Consider the following 16,658-nt stretch of genomic DNA (forward strand, 5'->3'; position numbering starts at 1 on the left):
GTTGAGCATCTTTTCATATGCTATTGGCCATCTTGTATCTTTCTTGTGAAGTGTCTGTTCAAATCTTTTATCCTTTTTTTTTATTGGTGTGTTTGTCTTTTTATTCACTTTTAAACAATGGAAAGCTGGCAGAATCTACTGGGCGTCTTGTAGTCTGTAAACATGCCAGGAATTTTTAGTTAAATTTATGAAATAAACTGTTGGCAATAATTTATTACCTCATTTTCTGCTGTTATCCTCCTTTTTCAGGAAACTTCATCTATTTTAGCTCTCTATCCATTCTTGTAACAGGCCCAGACTTTCTCCCCACTTCTTACAATTAGCTGTGCTTAGACTTCTTCCTCCCTATCCCCTGGCTCCCTCTCATCTTTCTAGTCTCAGCTCTAAGGTCATATCCTCAAAGGTACCTTCCCTGACCAGCAAAACTAAAATAAAGCCTTTTGTACAATTTCTTATCACGGCACTCTGTTCCATCACTTCTCACAATCTGCAGTAATATATTTTTATTTGCTTACTTGTGTAATGTTTTGTTCCCCCACCAACCTGTGCTGCATGAGAGCAGAGATTATACTCAACCTGTTTTCCAAAGAATCTCCAGCACATTGCACAGTGCAAGGTTCACAATGACTGTTGAATAAATATTTGTCATTGAATGAATTAATATCTCAATTCTCTATGAGTTATTAAATTGGAGGATGAGTAGGTTTAGAACAATCATTCCCTGTAGTTCTTTTGTAGTTTTTCATAACTATGAGTAATTCACAAATGCAGATAACCTTTTAATTCCTTCTTATTTCTTATTTATCAGGAGATTCTTGCAGTAGAAGAGGCTTCATAAGCCTTCCTAGATAACTGTATGCAAAAATGGACATTCCAAGGAGCCACACAGATTTGTCCTTGGCTTTTTTGGAATTCCATATCAATGTTGAAACTTTTTAGAAGTTTACAACTTTGGGAACTGTCCTAGAAGCATTTTTGGAATAAACAAGTTTAGCCTAGGTCTACTGGGCTATTACTGGGCTCATTGGGAGACTAGGCAGATTCCATAATGAAGAAAGCATGCCCTGGAGAAGATAATGAGGAGTGGTGGGTAGCTTGGTGAGCACCAACGCAAGTGTTGTCATGCAGAAATTCAGGATCAATTTTTCCTAATCTTTGAGTTTGTGAATGAATAAATGAATAAAGATCTTGGTTTACACTTAGTAATCATATAAATACTGACAAGTTGTTTAATCTGTATGTATCTTAGTTCCTTTTTCTTTAACGTGTCATTAGTAATATTTAATTTATAAGCTGTTTTCTGGATAAAGAAAATGCTGGTAGAATGCCTGATATATATTAGAAGCTTTATTTTTTTTGTTTGTTACATTTCAAAATTCTCCAACTCATATGTGTTAGAAAACAAGCATTTTCTACACATGTACTGTATTCTATTCTCTATTCAAAGTACATACTTAACAAATACTCACTGATAGCAATAAAAGCTTAATGTGCTGGGAAAAAAATAAGGAGCAATTAGGATAACCTAGAGGCTGCAGCAACAAATAAAACAAAAATCTAGGAGAAAGAAAGAAGGAAACAAAGAAACAAAGGAAGAGAAAAGGAAGGGAGGGAAGAGAAAGAAAGAAAGAGAAAAAAGAAAGAAAGAAAGGAAGGAAAGAAAAGAAAAGAAAAAAGAAAAGGAAAGGAAAGGGAGAGGAAGGAAGGGAGGGAGGGAGGGAAGGAAGAAAGGAAGAAAGGAAAGAGGAGGAAAATGAGACATATAATAATTCAAAGAAAAAATTACTTTTGTGACACAGTCAATAGGGCAGATATTCACACACACTTAAAAAATAATTATTTTAAGATATTAAACATTCTCCAAAGAATAAGAAGGTTATATAATTTGTGCTTGATAAAAAACAAAGACTGTGTATCATTTATTTGTCAATATTATGGAATTAGATATCTACATATATTGTCCAGACATTCAAATGTTACATTGTGAAATTTTTTTAAAAACTAACTTTGTCTAACTATAAAATTATAAATGTGATGCAGGTGGTATTATGTAGCAACTGGGTCTCAAAAATTAATCAAACAATCTAAAGTTAAATAGCTATAAAATTTCTGTTCAATCTTAAGTCTTTCAGGATAGAGAAGAGAAATTGACTACATAAAATAATTTTTTAAATTATATCCAAAAGCAATGGATATATGACTAAAATCGGCACCTCTAAGCAGATTAATTTCAAGTCTTCCTGGCCATATGTTCCATCTTAATGTGGAGCATACATACATGTATATCCTGTTGTCACCTCAAATTCAGTGACGAGTTTGTCTTTCAGAGGCGATGTCTTTACTTCAGCAAAAGGAGTTTAATTTTCTCAATCAAAATCAGTTTTGTTTTCTCAGTCACTAAGGCTTAAAAATATACATTTGTCAGGGGTGGAGACAAGATGGCCAAATAGGAACAGCTCCAGTCTACAGCTCCCAGTGTGAGCGACTCAGAAGACAGGTGATTTCTGCATTTCCAACTGAGGTACCGGGTTCATCTCACTGGGCAGTGTCAGAAAGTGGGTGCAGGACAGTGGGTGCAGTGCACCGTGCATGAGCCAAAGCAGGGTGAGGCATCGCGTCACCCCGGAAGTGCAAGGGGTCAGGAAACTCCCTTTCCTAGTCAAAGAAAGGGGTGACAGACAGCACCTGGAAAATCGGGTCACTCCCACCCTAATACTGTGCTTTTCCAAAGGCTTAACAAACAGCACACCAGGAGATTATATCCCGCACCTGGCTCAGAGGGTCCTATGCCCACGGAGCCTCAAACATTGCTAGCACAGCAGTCTGAGATCAAACTGCAAGGCAGCAGCCAGGCTGGGGGAGGGGTGCCCACCATTGCCCAGGCATGAGTAGGTAAACAAAGTTGCCTGGAAGCTCGAACTGGGTGGAGCCCACCAAAGCTCAAGGAGGCCTGCCTGCCTCTGTAGGCTCCACCTCTGGGGGCAGGGCACAGACAAACAAAAGACAACAATAACCTCTGCAGACTTAAATGTCCCTGTCGGACAGATTTGAAGACAGTAGTGGTTCTCCCAGCAAGCAGTTTGAGATCTGAGAATGTGCAGACTGCCTCCTCAGGTGGGTCCCTGACCCCTGAGTAGCCTAATTGGGAGACACCCTCCAGTAGGGGTGGACTGAGACCTCACACGGCTGGGTACTCCTCTGAGACAAAACTTCCAGAGGAACAATCAGGCAGCAGCATTTGTGGTTCACCAATATCCGCTGTTCTGCAGCCACCACTGCTGATACCCAGGCAAGCAGGGTCTGGAGTGGACCTCCAGCAAACTCCAACAGACCTGCAGCTGAGGGTCCTGACTGTTAGAAGGAAAACTAACAAAAATAAAGGACATCCACACCAAAAACCTACCTGTATGTCACCATCATCAAAGACCAAAGGTAGATAAAACCACAAAGATGGGGAAAAAATAGAGCAGAAAAACCAGGAACTCTAAAAATCAGAGCACCTCTCCTCCTCCAAAGGAATGCAGCTCCTCACCAGCAATGGAACAAAGCTGGATAGATAATGACTTTGATGAGTTGAAAGAAGAAGGCTTCAGAAGATCAAACTACTCTGAGCTAAAGGAGGAAGTTCAAACCAATGTCAAAGAAGTTAAAAACTTTGAAAAAAAATTAGACGAAAGGGTAACTAGAATAACCAACGCAGAGAGTCCTTAAAGGACCTAAGGGAGCTGAAAACCACGGCACAAGAACTACGTGATGAATGCACAAGCCTCAGTAACCGATGTGATCAACTGGAAGAAAGGTTATCAGCGGTGGAAGACAAAATGAATGAAATGAAGCATGAAGAGAACTTTAGAGAGAAAAGAATAAAAGGAAATGAACAAAGCCTCCAAAAAATTTGGGACTATGTGAAAAGACCAAATCTACGTCTGATTGGTGTACCTGAAAGTGACGGGGAGAATGGAACCAAGTTGGAAAACATTCTGCAAGATATTATCCAGGAGAACTTCCCCAATCTAGCCAGGCAGGCCAACATTCAAATACAGGAAATACAGAGAACACCACAAAAATACTCCTGGAGAAGAGCAACTCCAAGACACATAATTGTCAGATTCACCAAAGTTGAAATGAAGGAAAAAATGTTAAGGGCAGCCAGAGAGAAAGGTCGAGTTACCCACAAAGGGAAGCCCATCAGACTGACAGCAGATCTCTCAGCAGAAACTCTACAAGCCAGAAGAGAGTGAGGAGCCAATATTCAACATTCTTAAAGGAAAGAATTTTCAACCCAGAATTTCATATCCAGCCAAACTAAACTTCATAAGTGAAGGAGAAATAAAATACTTTACACATAAGCAAATGCTGAGAGATGTTGTCACCACCAGGCCTGCCCTAAAAGAGCTCCTGAAGGAAGCACTAAACATGGAAAGGAACAACCTGTACCAGCCACTGCAAAAGCATGCCAAATTGTGAAGATCATCAAGGCTAGGAAGAAACTGCATCAACTAATGAGCAAAATAAACAGCTAATATCATAATGACAGGATCAAATTCACACATAACAATACTAACCTTAAATGTAAATGGGCTAAATGCTCCAATTAAAAGGCACAGACTGGCAAATTGGATAAAGAGTCAAGACCCATCAGTGTGCTGTATTCAGGAAACCCATCTCACATGCAGAGACACACATAGGCTCAAAATGACGGCATGGAGGAAGATCTACCAAGCAAATAGAAAACAAAAAAAGGCAGAGGTTGCAATCCTAGTCTCTGATAAAACAGACTTTAAACCAACAAAGATCAAAAGAGACAAAGAAGGCCATTACATAATGCTAAAGGGATCAATTCAACAAGAAGAACTAACTGTCCTAAATATATATGCACCCAATACAGGAGCACCCAGATTCATAAAGCAAGTCCTGGGTGACCTACAAAGAGACTTAGACTCCCACACAATAATAATGGGAGACTTTAACACCCCACTGTCAACATTAGACAGACCAATGAGACAGAAAGTTAACAAGGATATCCAGGAATTGAACTCAGCTCTGCACCAAGCGGACCTAATAGACATCTACAGCACTCTCCACCCCAAATCAACAGAATATACATTTTTTTCAGCACCACACCACACCTATTCCAAAATTGACCACACAGTTGGAAGTAAAGCACTCCTCAGCAAATTCAAAAGAACAGAAATTATAACAAACTGTCTCTCAGACCACAGTGCAATCAAACTAGAATTCAGTATTAAGAAACTCACTCAAAACAGCTCAACTACATGGAAACTGAACAACCTGCTCCTGAATGACTACTGAGTACATAACGAAATGAAGGCAGAAATAAAGATGTTCTTTGAAACCAATGAGAACAAAGACACAAAATACCAGAATCTCTGGGACACATTCAAAGCAGTGTGTAGAGGGAAATTTATAGTACTAAATGCCCACAAGAGAAAGCAGGAAATATCTAAAATTGACATGCTAACATCACAATTAAAAGAACTAGAGAGACAAGAGCAAACACATTCAAAAGCTAGCAGAAGGCAAGAAATAACTAAGATCAGAGCAAAACTCAAGGAAATAGAGACACAAAAAACCCTTCAAAAAATTAATGAATCCAGGAGCTGGTTTTTTGAAAAGATCAAGAAAATTGATAGACTGCTAGCAAGACTAATAAAGAAGAAAAGAGAGAAGAATCAAGTAGACGCAATATAAAATGATAAAGGGGATATCACCACCAATCCCACAGAAATACAAAATACCATCAGAGAATACTATAAACACCTCTACACAAATAAACTAGAAAATCTAGAAGAAATGGATAAATTCCTCTACAGGTACACCCTCCCAAGACTAAACCAGGAAGAAGTTGAATCTCTGAATAGACCAATAACAGGCTCTGAAATTGAGGCAATCATTAACAGCATACCAACCAAAAAAAGTCCAGGAACAGATGGATTCACAGCCGAATTCTACCAGAGGTACAAGGAGGAGCTGCTACCATTCCTTCTGAAACTATTCCAATCAATAGAAAAAGAGGGAATCCTCCCTAACTCATTTTATGAGGCCAGCATCATCCTGATACCAAAGCCTGGCAGAGACACAACAAAAAAAAGAGAATTTTAGACCAATATCCATGATGAACATCGATGCAAAAATCCTGAATAAAATACTGGCAATCCAAATCCAGCAACACATCAAAAAGCTTATCCACCGTGATCAAGTGGGCTTCATCCCTGGGATGCAAGGCTGGTTCAACATATGCAAATCAATAAATGTAATCCAGCATATAAACAGAACCAAAGACAAAAACCACATGATTATCTCAATAGATGCAGAAAAGGCCTTTGACAAAATTCAACAACCCTTCATGCTAAAAACTCTCAGTAAATTAGGTATTGATGGGATGTATCTCAAAATAATAAGAGGTGTCTATGACAAACCCACAGCCAATATCATACTGAATGGACAAAAACTGGAAGCATTCCCTTAGAAAACTGGCATAAGACAGGGATGACCTCTCTCACCACTCCTATTCAACATAGTGTTGGAAGTTCTGGCCAGGGCAATCAGGCAGGAGAAGGAAATAAAGGGTATTCAATTAGGAAAAGAGGAAGTCAAATTGTCCCTGTTTGCAGATGACATGATTGTATATCTAGAAAACCCCTTCATCTCAGCCCAAAATCTCCTTAAGCTGATAAGCAACTTCAGCAAAGACTCAGGATACAAAATCAATGTGCAAAAATCACAAGCATTCTTATACACTAATAACAGACAAAGAGAGAGCCAAATCATAAGTGAACACCCATTCATAATTGCTTCAAAGAGAATAAAATACCTAGGAATGTAACTTACAAGGGATGTGAAGGACCTCTTCAAGGAGAACTGCAAACCACTGCTCAATGAAATAAAAGAGGATACAAACAAATGGAAGAACATTCCATGCTCATGGGTAGGAAGAATCGATATCATGAAAATGGCCGTACTGCCCAAGGTAATTTATAGATTCAATGCCATCCCCATTAAGCTACCAAGACTTTCTCCACAGAATTGGAAAAACTACTTGGAAGTTCATATGGAACCAAAAAAGAGCCCGCATTGCCAAGTCAATCCTAAGCCAAAAGAACAAAGCTGGAGGCATCATGCTACCTGACTTCAAACGATACTACAAGGCTACAGTAACCAAAACAGCATGGTACTGGTACCAAAACAGAGATATAGATCGATGGAACAGAACAGAGCCCTCAGAAATAATGCTGCTTATCTACAACTATCTGATCTTTGACAAACCTGAGAAAAACAAGAAATGGGGAAATAATTCCCTATTTAATAAATGCTGCTGGGAAAACTGGCCATATGTAGACACCTGAAACTGGATCCCTTCCTTACACCTTATACAAAAATTAATTCAAGATGGATTAAAGACCTCAGTGTTAGACCTAAATCCATAAAAACCCTAGAAGAAAACCTAGGCAATACCATTCAGGACATACGCATGGTCAAGGACTTCATGTCTGAAACACCAAAAGCATTGGCAACAAAAGCCAAAATTGACAAATGAGATCTAATTAAACTAAAGAGCTTCTGCACAGCAAAAGAAACTACCCTCAGAGTGAACAGGCAACCTACAGAACGGGAGAAAATTTTTGCAACCTACTCATCTGACAACGAGCTAATATCCAGAATCTACAATGAACTCAAACAAATTTACAAGAAAAAAACAAACAACCCCATCAAAAAGTGGGCAAAGGATATGAACAGACACTTCTCAAAAGAAGACATTTATGCAGCCAAAAAGCACATGAAAAAATGCTCATCATCACTGGCCATCAGAGAAATGCAAATCAAAACCACAGTGAGATACCATCTCACACCAGTTAGAATGGCCATCATTAAAAAGTCAGGAAACAACAGGTGCTGGAGAGGATGTGGAGAAATAGGAACACTTTTACACTGTTGGTGGGACTGTAAACTAGTTCAACCATTGTGGAAGTCAGTGTGGTGATTCCTCAGGGATCTAGAACTAGAAATACCATTTGACCCAGCCATCCCATTACTGGGTATATACCCAAAGGATTATAAATCATGCTGTTATAAAGACACATGCACAAGTATGTTTATTGCAACACTATTCACAATAGCAAAGACTTGGATCCAACCCAAATGCCCAACAGTGATAGACTGGATGAAGAAAATGTGCACGTATACACCATGGAATACTATGCAGCCATAAAAAATGATGAGTTCATGTCCTTTGTAGGGACATGGATGAAGCTGGAAACCATCATTCTCAGCAAACTATCGCAAAGACAAGAAACCAAACACCACATGTTCTCACTCATAGGTGGGAATTAAACAATGAGAACACATGGACACAGGAAGTGGAACATCACACTGGGGCCTGTTGTCGGGTGGGGGGAGCGGGGAGGGATAGCATTAGGAGATAATCCTAATGCTAAATGACAAGTTAATGGATACAGCACACCAACATGGTGCATGTATACATATGTAACAAACCTGCACATTGTGCACATGTACCCTAATACTTAAAGTATAATAATAATAAAATAAAATAAAGAAGCTGAGATATGTCAAGAAAAAAAGCATATATATACATTTGTCTTTCAGTTTTTATTTGATTCCAAATCTCATGTCCATCCAGTTACCAAGCTTAAAAAACTTCTTCATATGAGACGAGAAGAAAGATTGGCAGTTATTTCTTATTTCCTTTCTTAAGCCTCAAACCAGAAAGGGGAAGAGAAATCCTAAATGTGACAACTGCTGTTCAATCTTTGGTTTATTATTGGAAGAAGGAGCCTCTGGATTTAAAAATAGCCTTGCCTAAAGTCAAGTTTTCAAAATCTGTTCTTGTCACAGCTACTAACTAGACCTGTGACCAAAGATAAGACGCTTCCCCTTTCTGATCTTCATAATGGTAGGGGAAGTGGCATGCTAAAACACCTTTCACTTCTAAAATTCCATGTGGTTCTCTTCTATTTGTTTCTTTCTTTCCCTTCCCCACTATAGCTCACCCAAATAGAGGCATTTGTCACTTTCCTTGTAGATTATTTACATTAGTTCATAAATATCAAATCTTCGCCCTAATATCCACCTTTGGACTTCACTGAAAGATTTATCTTTCCTTAAAGCCACTTTCTTTGTTTTTTCCTTATCTGAAGAGGCTAACAATGTTAAAGGAAAGGTAAAGTTATACTGCAGATCTTTCCCATCGCCATCCACTGAAATTTCTTGCCATACACACCACCTACGTAATCAAGCTTTCTACTCCAATCTGTAACACTCAGTATAAAAGTATATGCCGAGCCTTCTCATTTTTGCCCTTTTGCCATCTTATGTACATATTTCTTCTCTACCTGGGATGTCCTCTGCATTTATTGGTATGCACTCGAATTTTGCCTTGCTCATAGTTCACATTTCAAAAAAAAAAAAAAATCTATGCTCATTACTTTAAGCCAAAGTCATCTGTCCTACTTCTTAGCTCTAATATCAAATGACAAGACTTGAGTGCTAATAGGATGAGGGGCAGGGAGGACTCTCAGGCCCTCAGGGACAGAGGCTTTCCAGGTTGAGCACCTTGAGGTGAGGAGTCCCAATTGTCACTTTCCCTTAGGTACTCTGCTGAGACAGTTTTTAAAAACATAGACAGCTGTGCCGCACCCATAACTCACCTACACTGTGCATACCAACAACAACTTACTGCAAGCACGTGGATTTCTCTGGCTGAGAACTCTCTGGCTCCTGGGCAGACCAGGCCAAAAAGTTCTGGGGAACTAACACACCTAGAAGAAAACCTTAACGAATGAGAGATGAGCACTTGTGAATAAGTACCTCAGTTTCCTTGCTCCCGAGGAGTGTTCCACACAGTCTTCCACAGGTCTCCAGTGGGACAGAGCCCCAGATGCCCCCAGTGATCATCGAAAGACTGATGTACTTACCAGCCAGGCTTCTCCACTCCCCTGTCAGTACTTCCAGAGATCAGCTCTTACATAAGCCACTTGCACTCAGATACTTGAGTACTTGAGTTGGAGTCTCCTTCTGAGGGAAATAGATTGATTTTTTATACATTTTGTTTGTTTTTCAGAGATGAGGTCTCACCATGTTACCCAGGCTGGATTCAAACTTCTGGGCAATGCTTCCACCTCAGCCTCCTGAGTAGCTGGAACTACAGACACACATTTGTTTGTTTTGGTTTTTTTCCTTTTGCCTTGATTTACATAATTTAATCTTTTTAAAAATTATAATTTCATTTGTACTTTCCAATTGATCGATACACATTTATGCATTATAGTCTCTCATAATTTTTAAAAAGTCTAATGTAGGTTCAGGTTATGTCTTTATTTTCAACCCTAAGGCTGTTTTTTGGTCTTTTTTCTCTTGTGTAATTTAACATGCTTAAAAGAATGTTTTTTACTTATTTTTGCATTGAATTATCTCTTAGTGTGATTGATCCTCATTTCTGATTTTTGATTATGGTTGCTTCTGTTACTTTTGTTATTTTTTATTTTATTATCTTCTTTTTTAAAACTGGTATTTCTTCCCCTACTTTCTTTCAGTTCATATTTCTAGCTTTTTGAACACCGAATTTATTTATTCTCAATTTGTCTTATCTTTTAATGAATAAATATGAAATTATACATACTTATCCAAATTTTGACTTAGGACCACTAGTTAGAACATAAAATGCTTCTATTATTTACATTTTTAAATATTAAAAAATTTCCATTGTGATTTTATCAGCAACATGTATTATTTAAACATATTTTATTTTGAAAATTATGTTTTGTTAGATATCTTTGGTTGCTGATTCCTAATTCTATTTATTTTGATTAAAGAGTTGTAGACTGCTAAATTTGTTTGAATTTCTTAAAACTTTGGAAAAAGTAATGATTAATTTTTACAAAGATGCAAAGTATGTACTTAAAAATCACTCATTCTCTATTAGTTGGGGGAACAGTTCTCTAAAATGTTCATTGGCTTCAAAGTATTAATCAAGCTTGGATATTTTAATACCTATTTGTTGTCTGCTTAATCTATCAACTTCTTAGTTATTGAGTCAAAATATCCCACTGGAATTGCAGATTTGGGACTTTCCTTCTGCAATTCTGTCAATCTTGGCTTTACATATTATGAAGTTCTGGTTTGGTATATACAAGATTTTGACTGTTCATTCTATCATTATGAAGTATTTCCCTTTGTCACTTTTAATGTATTCCATCTCTGACTTCACCAATGATTCCAAGTTCTGTATACAGGGTTTGGAGTCTTGGCTGCTCTTTCTGTGCAGGTGCTGAGGCCTTAGCCACCATGAATTTGCTAGGTAATAATCACTACATGGGCCTAATAGCACCTGGCTCACTGCTATATGTTCCTTGTCTGTTTCTGGCAACCAGACATCTAGGACACTTTACCTTCTTGTTTTAACCTTGGAAATATCTATCTATCAGATAGATAGATCTATCATGTATACACAGAAGGAAGAGATGTATACATGTATGTACATATACAGAAAGAGAAAGAGAGTGCACACAGGAAGGGGTATTTTCACATGTGTTCTTTTTGCCATCTTGACCTTGAAGTCTAATCTCTTCTTAGACAGAAATTTTGATTAATTGGCACTTTCATTCAATTTCCTGAGTTGCAAATATGTTTTTTTCATTTGAAAGTAATTTTCCCAAGCAACTTACTGAAGATTCTCATTGTTTTCCTGTAAAAGTAGTAAGAAGACCTCCATAAAACATGCTAATGACTGCTTAGTCCTTTCACTGGAATGCATAGTTCCCCTGGAGCAATACTACTGATGTATTTCCATAGGATGCCTAGTTAAGTGCTTACTCCTTTTAGAAAAGGTACCTGAGCTAATGCCCAAGATTACATTAAGAGTGGAAAGGTGTTAATGCCCCTTAAAAACATTTTTTACAGCCTAGCAGGAAGAAAAATCACTTTACTCCCATATTATGCTGTATGTATTGCTATTATCATTGCTAATTACGGTATCCCAATAAAACACTTATTTATGAACTCCCTTCAGTTTAGTTTCATCTGTTAGTAAAATTTATTTTCCTCTTGCAGTAAAATTTCTTTCTTCACATTAAAATTTTATACAATTTGATTAGATAAAGGATATGGATGGATAATCAAAATAAATAATGGCAGAAAGACTGGTCAAGTTAATGCCTTATTTGCTTTATTTTATTCTGTTTTGACATAAAAAATCAAGCTCTTTTTTCTTTCTAAAATTAAGAAAACTTAAGAGGTCTAAATCCCCTTTGCCAGACACATCCACTTATATCTTTAACAATTTTGAAAGTGTTTTGACAGATTTTTCTTCTTTCTTCACCATGTAGATTGTAATTTACAGTTTCGTTTCACAGCAGTTAAATGTTATAGTCATTTTCAAGGAGTGAAAAAATTATCATAAACTAGCTACCTTTACACGGTCATACATGAATCATTTAGAAAATTTAAGGAATTTATCCAACTGCATTTCTCATAAAACACACCTAGAAAATTGATTTAGCTAAGTAAAACAAAAGAAAAATAAATAAAGCATGCTGTGAAATACCATTGTGACTAGGCAACTTGAGGAAAACTTATTAAATCAAATTTTGTTTAAATACAACTTCTTATTTATGTATTTATTTATTTATAGACAGGGTCTCACTGTGTCCCCCACATGGGAGTATAGTGACGCAATCATGGCTCACTGCAGCCTCATCCTCCTGGGCTCAAACAATCCTCCCACCTTAGCCTCCAGAATAGCTGAGACTACAGGAAGGCACCATCACGCCTGGCTACAAATGCATCTTCTTACATAACATTTTCCAGCATTCTACATATATAATCTGAAATAAAGACAAAGTAGATTATTCACATAGAAGCAAAAAAAGAATGCTGTAGTCTGTAAACAGTTAATTAACAGTGATTGCAAATCATTAAAAAGCTGTATTTTATTTTCTCATTAAGATTTAGAATTATTGTCCGAAATATGGCTGAAGTTAGGATTTTTAAAAGGTAAAATCAAATAATGACTTTAATGTTACTCTGTAGAGTTATTGAAATAGCATAGCTTGTGTTTTTTTATATTATCAAATGTATTTTGTCATATTTTCAAAGGCAGAGGAGGAAGGAGGGGTGTGAAGGGTGAGGTGGAAAAAGGAAGAAGGGGGAGAGGAAGAACAGAAAATAGAGAGGTGATTGGTGATTTCATATAAATTTTTAAGTTGTATTATAGAACTTTTTAAATTGCTCAGCCTTCTGTCTTACAATGAATATAATCATAACTGTAGCAGAATGATAGCTCTGTAATTCATAAACAAGACAGGGATGCCATGCTTCACCTAATCCAAATTGTTTTGAAAGACCAGATCTTGCAGTGATTTGCAAATGTGGAAAATACAATTTTGCTGTTGGCCTTTCCCTTTGCTATATTCTTCGATAGCTAAGCTTCTGGTTGGCACTCAAAAAGAAAAAAATACATATATACTGAATGCAAATAAGAGTGCCTTTGAATCTGAAACAAAGAAATAATCCTAACATGACTGACTACTCAATTTAGGCCTTTATATCTATTCTCAAGTAAGCATTTGAGACACTTTGCAATCTCAACATATTAATAAATAGGTTGAAGCAACATATTTTAAAATAGTTTGACATTTCTAACTATCTGAGTTGTAGCTTTAGGCTTTAGCACAAATTACTTAAACATTGAAGTGATCTCTGCTTGTTTTCTAATACACTGTCCGGAGTGATTGTTTAAAACTATACATCTTATTTTACCTCTCAATTTAAATTATCTAATAATTTCTCAAGGCAGGATCTCAGCTCACTGAAGCGTCTGCCTCCTGGGCTCAAGCAATCCTCCTGCCTCACCCTCCAATCAGCAGGAACCACAGGCACGCACCACCACACCCAGCTAATTATTGTATTTTTTGTGGAGACGGAGTTTTGCCATATTGGCCAGGCTGGTCTCGAACCCCTGAGCTCAAGCAATCTCCCCATACTGGCCTCCCAAAGTACTAGGATTATAGGTGTGAGCCACAGTGCACAGCACAAATTTCTTATCGTTATCTTAACAGAGCCTGCAAGAAAGCTCCAGGTACATTGTTCTCTCTTGTCCCCTTATGCCAGCCACAGTGACCATCTTCCAGTTCTTCTAAAGTTCCAGGATAACTCAGGCTTCAGGGCCTTGGAATTCTCTGCTCTTTGCAGGTGTGTCTCCACCCCCTTTCTAGCTAACTCCTTATTCACCTGTTAGCCCAAACTTCACTCCCTTAGGGAAGGATACTCTGGGCACCCAGATTAAATCAATTCCTTCTGTCACATACTCAATGAGGTCCCCAAATTTTCTGTCATACCATTTACCATAGCTTAACTTGAGTGAGAACAGATTAATTACCAGTTACACATCACACTATAAGATTCATGAGTATAGGCATGATATCAGTATTATTCACCATTTTACCCTCACAACCTAGCTCTGTACTTAGGATCTAGTAAGTGCTCAAGAAATATTTTTGACTGAATGAATAGATACATTGTATGGTAGAGATTTTTCTTTTTATATACTGGTGAAAATGAACTATAATCACCAATAAAAATAACTGTCATTGTTCCATAATTTACATATGTGATTTCAGATATTTCCAAGAATTGTATCTGGTCACGATGGACATGAGATTAATTTTTCTCAAAATGCTGGCATCATGTACCCTTTCTGTGCTCCTTCTTCTCCACCATACTTAGAATTTTAAAGTAATATTAGAAGTTACAGATGAGAAAATGTGGTAAGTGACTTACTTTGAATTCCCTGACAAGTAAATCCTGAAAAAGGGATTCAAGTCAAAATAGTTCCATGGGAGATGACTCCAGGAAATACTAATAGCAGAGTGAGAAAGTGAAACAGGGAATGGAGGCAACTTTAATAACACAATAGCAATAACTTAACCCAATGACAAGAGTGTATCATTAAGCAAGTTACCACTTGGGGTTTTGGGAGCCAAGTAGAAAATGTACCTCAGCCTTGTCCTGACTGCAGGGCAAGGGAGCTGGGTATTTAAATCCTGTTGAGTGCTGCTCCTGAAGGGTGAAAATTTCCTCCTACTTCCAGCCTGCTACTGGCAATAGCAGAGTGGCCTCAGGCTGCCAGAGAAAACACTCAGACAAAGACACGTAAATGCTGTCCTTGGAAGTCTACTGGTGTGGACTACAACACTAAGAGCTTAGGTGACAGGCGGAGTGCAGAGTCGGCTACAATAGGCTTCATAAATGGTTCTCAGTACACTGCTCTAATTCTGATCATCCCAAAGACTGAAGTACTCTATAATCTTGTTTTAATTATGAAATTTCTGAATAAAGTGTTTAATTGTTGGTAGTGCCTTTTGAAATAATAATATAAATAATAAAATTATAATAGGAGCAGGCTGCTATAATTAGAGCAATGAGCAACATTGCTAAATTTATACAGAAACAGGTAGTTCCTAAAAATATTTTGGGGAAGGAATTACAACACTATTTAAAGGGTGGCTCTAAAACATGAATTATAAAAATCTTCCAGGTACATATGAATACAATGTTTAAAATAATTTGGCCAAGAGTGAGCCACTTCTTTTGTTCTATTTTCTTTTTCATCTCACATGTTAGAATTGACCAAACTTGGTCTCCAAGAGAAGTCAAACAAAACAAAACAAAACAAAATGAACATATTTGTCCTAAGGAGATAAAATGATCTGAAGTGGAAGAACATCAGAATAAAGACCCTGGTCACCTTGTGGTGTTTTCATGTAAATGTGATGGATATTTTATAGAACTTGGAATTATAGTACTGGAGTTACTCTTAAGCACTTTACATGACACCGTTAACTTTCCACACAAAAATAAACCGCCATAAGGGATTGATTTAATGCCTATGAATGAGGATTGCAATCCCCTCATAAAAGTAAAATAATATATAAAATTTATATTGTAATTTTCAACAAAATAGAATATTTTACATATACATATTTTTCTCACAATATCTTTAGATAACATTGCTTCCATCTCTAAAGGATTTGGAAACAAGACTATAATGTCAAAAAAAAGTCTGTTAAAAAGAATTTAAGAATCTCTAAATTTGAGGGGTGGAACCAAGATGGCCAATTAGGAACAGCTCCGGTGTACAGCTCCCAGTGCATGCAACGCAGAAGATGGGGGATTTCTGCATTTCCATCTGAGGTACTGGGTTCATCTCACTGGTGAGTGTCAGAAAGTGGGTGCAGGACAGAGGATGCAGCACAACAAGTGTGAGCCAAAGAAGGGCGAGGCATCGCCTCATCTGGGAAGCGAAAGGGGTCGGGGAATTTCCTTTCCTAGTCAAAGAAAGGGGTGGCAGACAGCACCTGGAAAATCGGGTTACTCCCAACCTAATACTGCACTTTTCCAATGGTCTTAGCAAACCACACACCAGGACATTATATCCCGCACCTGGCTCAGAGGGTCCTATGCCCACGGAGTCTCGCTGATTGCTAGCACAGCAGTCTGAGATCAAACTGCAAGGCCACAGTGAGGCTGGGGGAGGGGCACCTGCCATTGCCCAGGCTTGATTAGGTAAACAAAGCAGCCCGGAAGATCAAACTGGGTGGAGCTCACAACAGCTCAAGGAGGCC

The sequence above is a fragment of the Hylobates moloch genome, unplaced genomic scaffold (genome assembly GCF_009828535.3).
Source record: "Hylobates moloch isolate HMO894 unplaced genomic scaffold, HMol_V3 SCAFFOLD_23, whole genome shotgun sequence".
In the NCBI taxonomy this organism is placed as follows: domain Eukaryota; kingdom Metazoa; phylum Chordata; class Mammalia; order Primates; family Hylobatidae; genus Hylobates; species Hylobates moloch.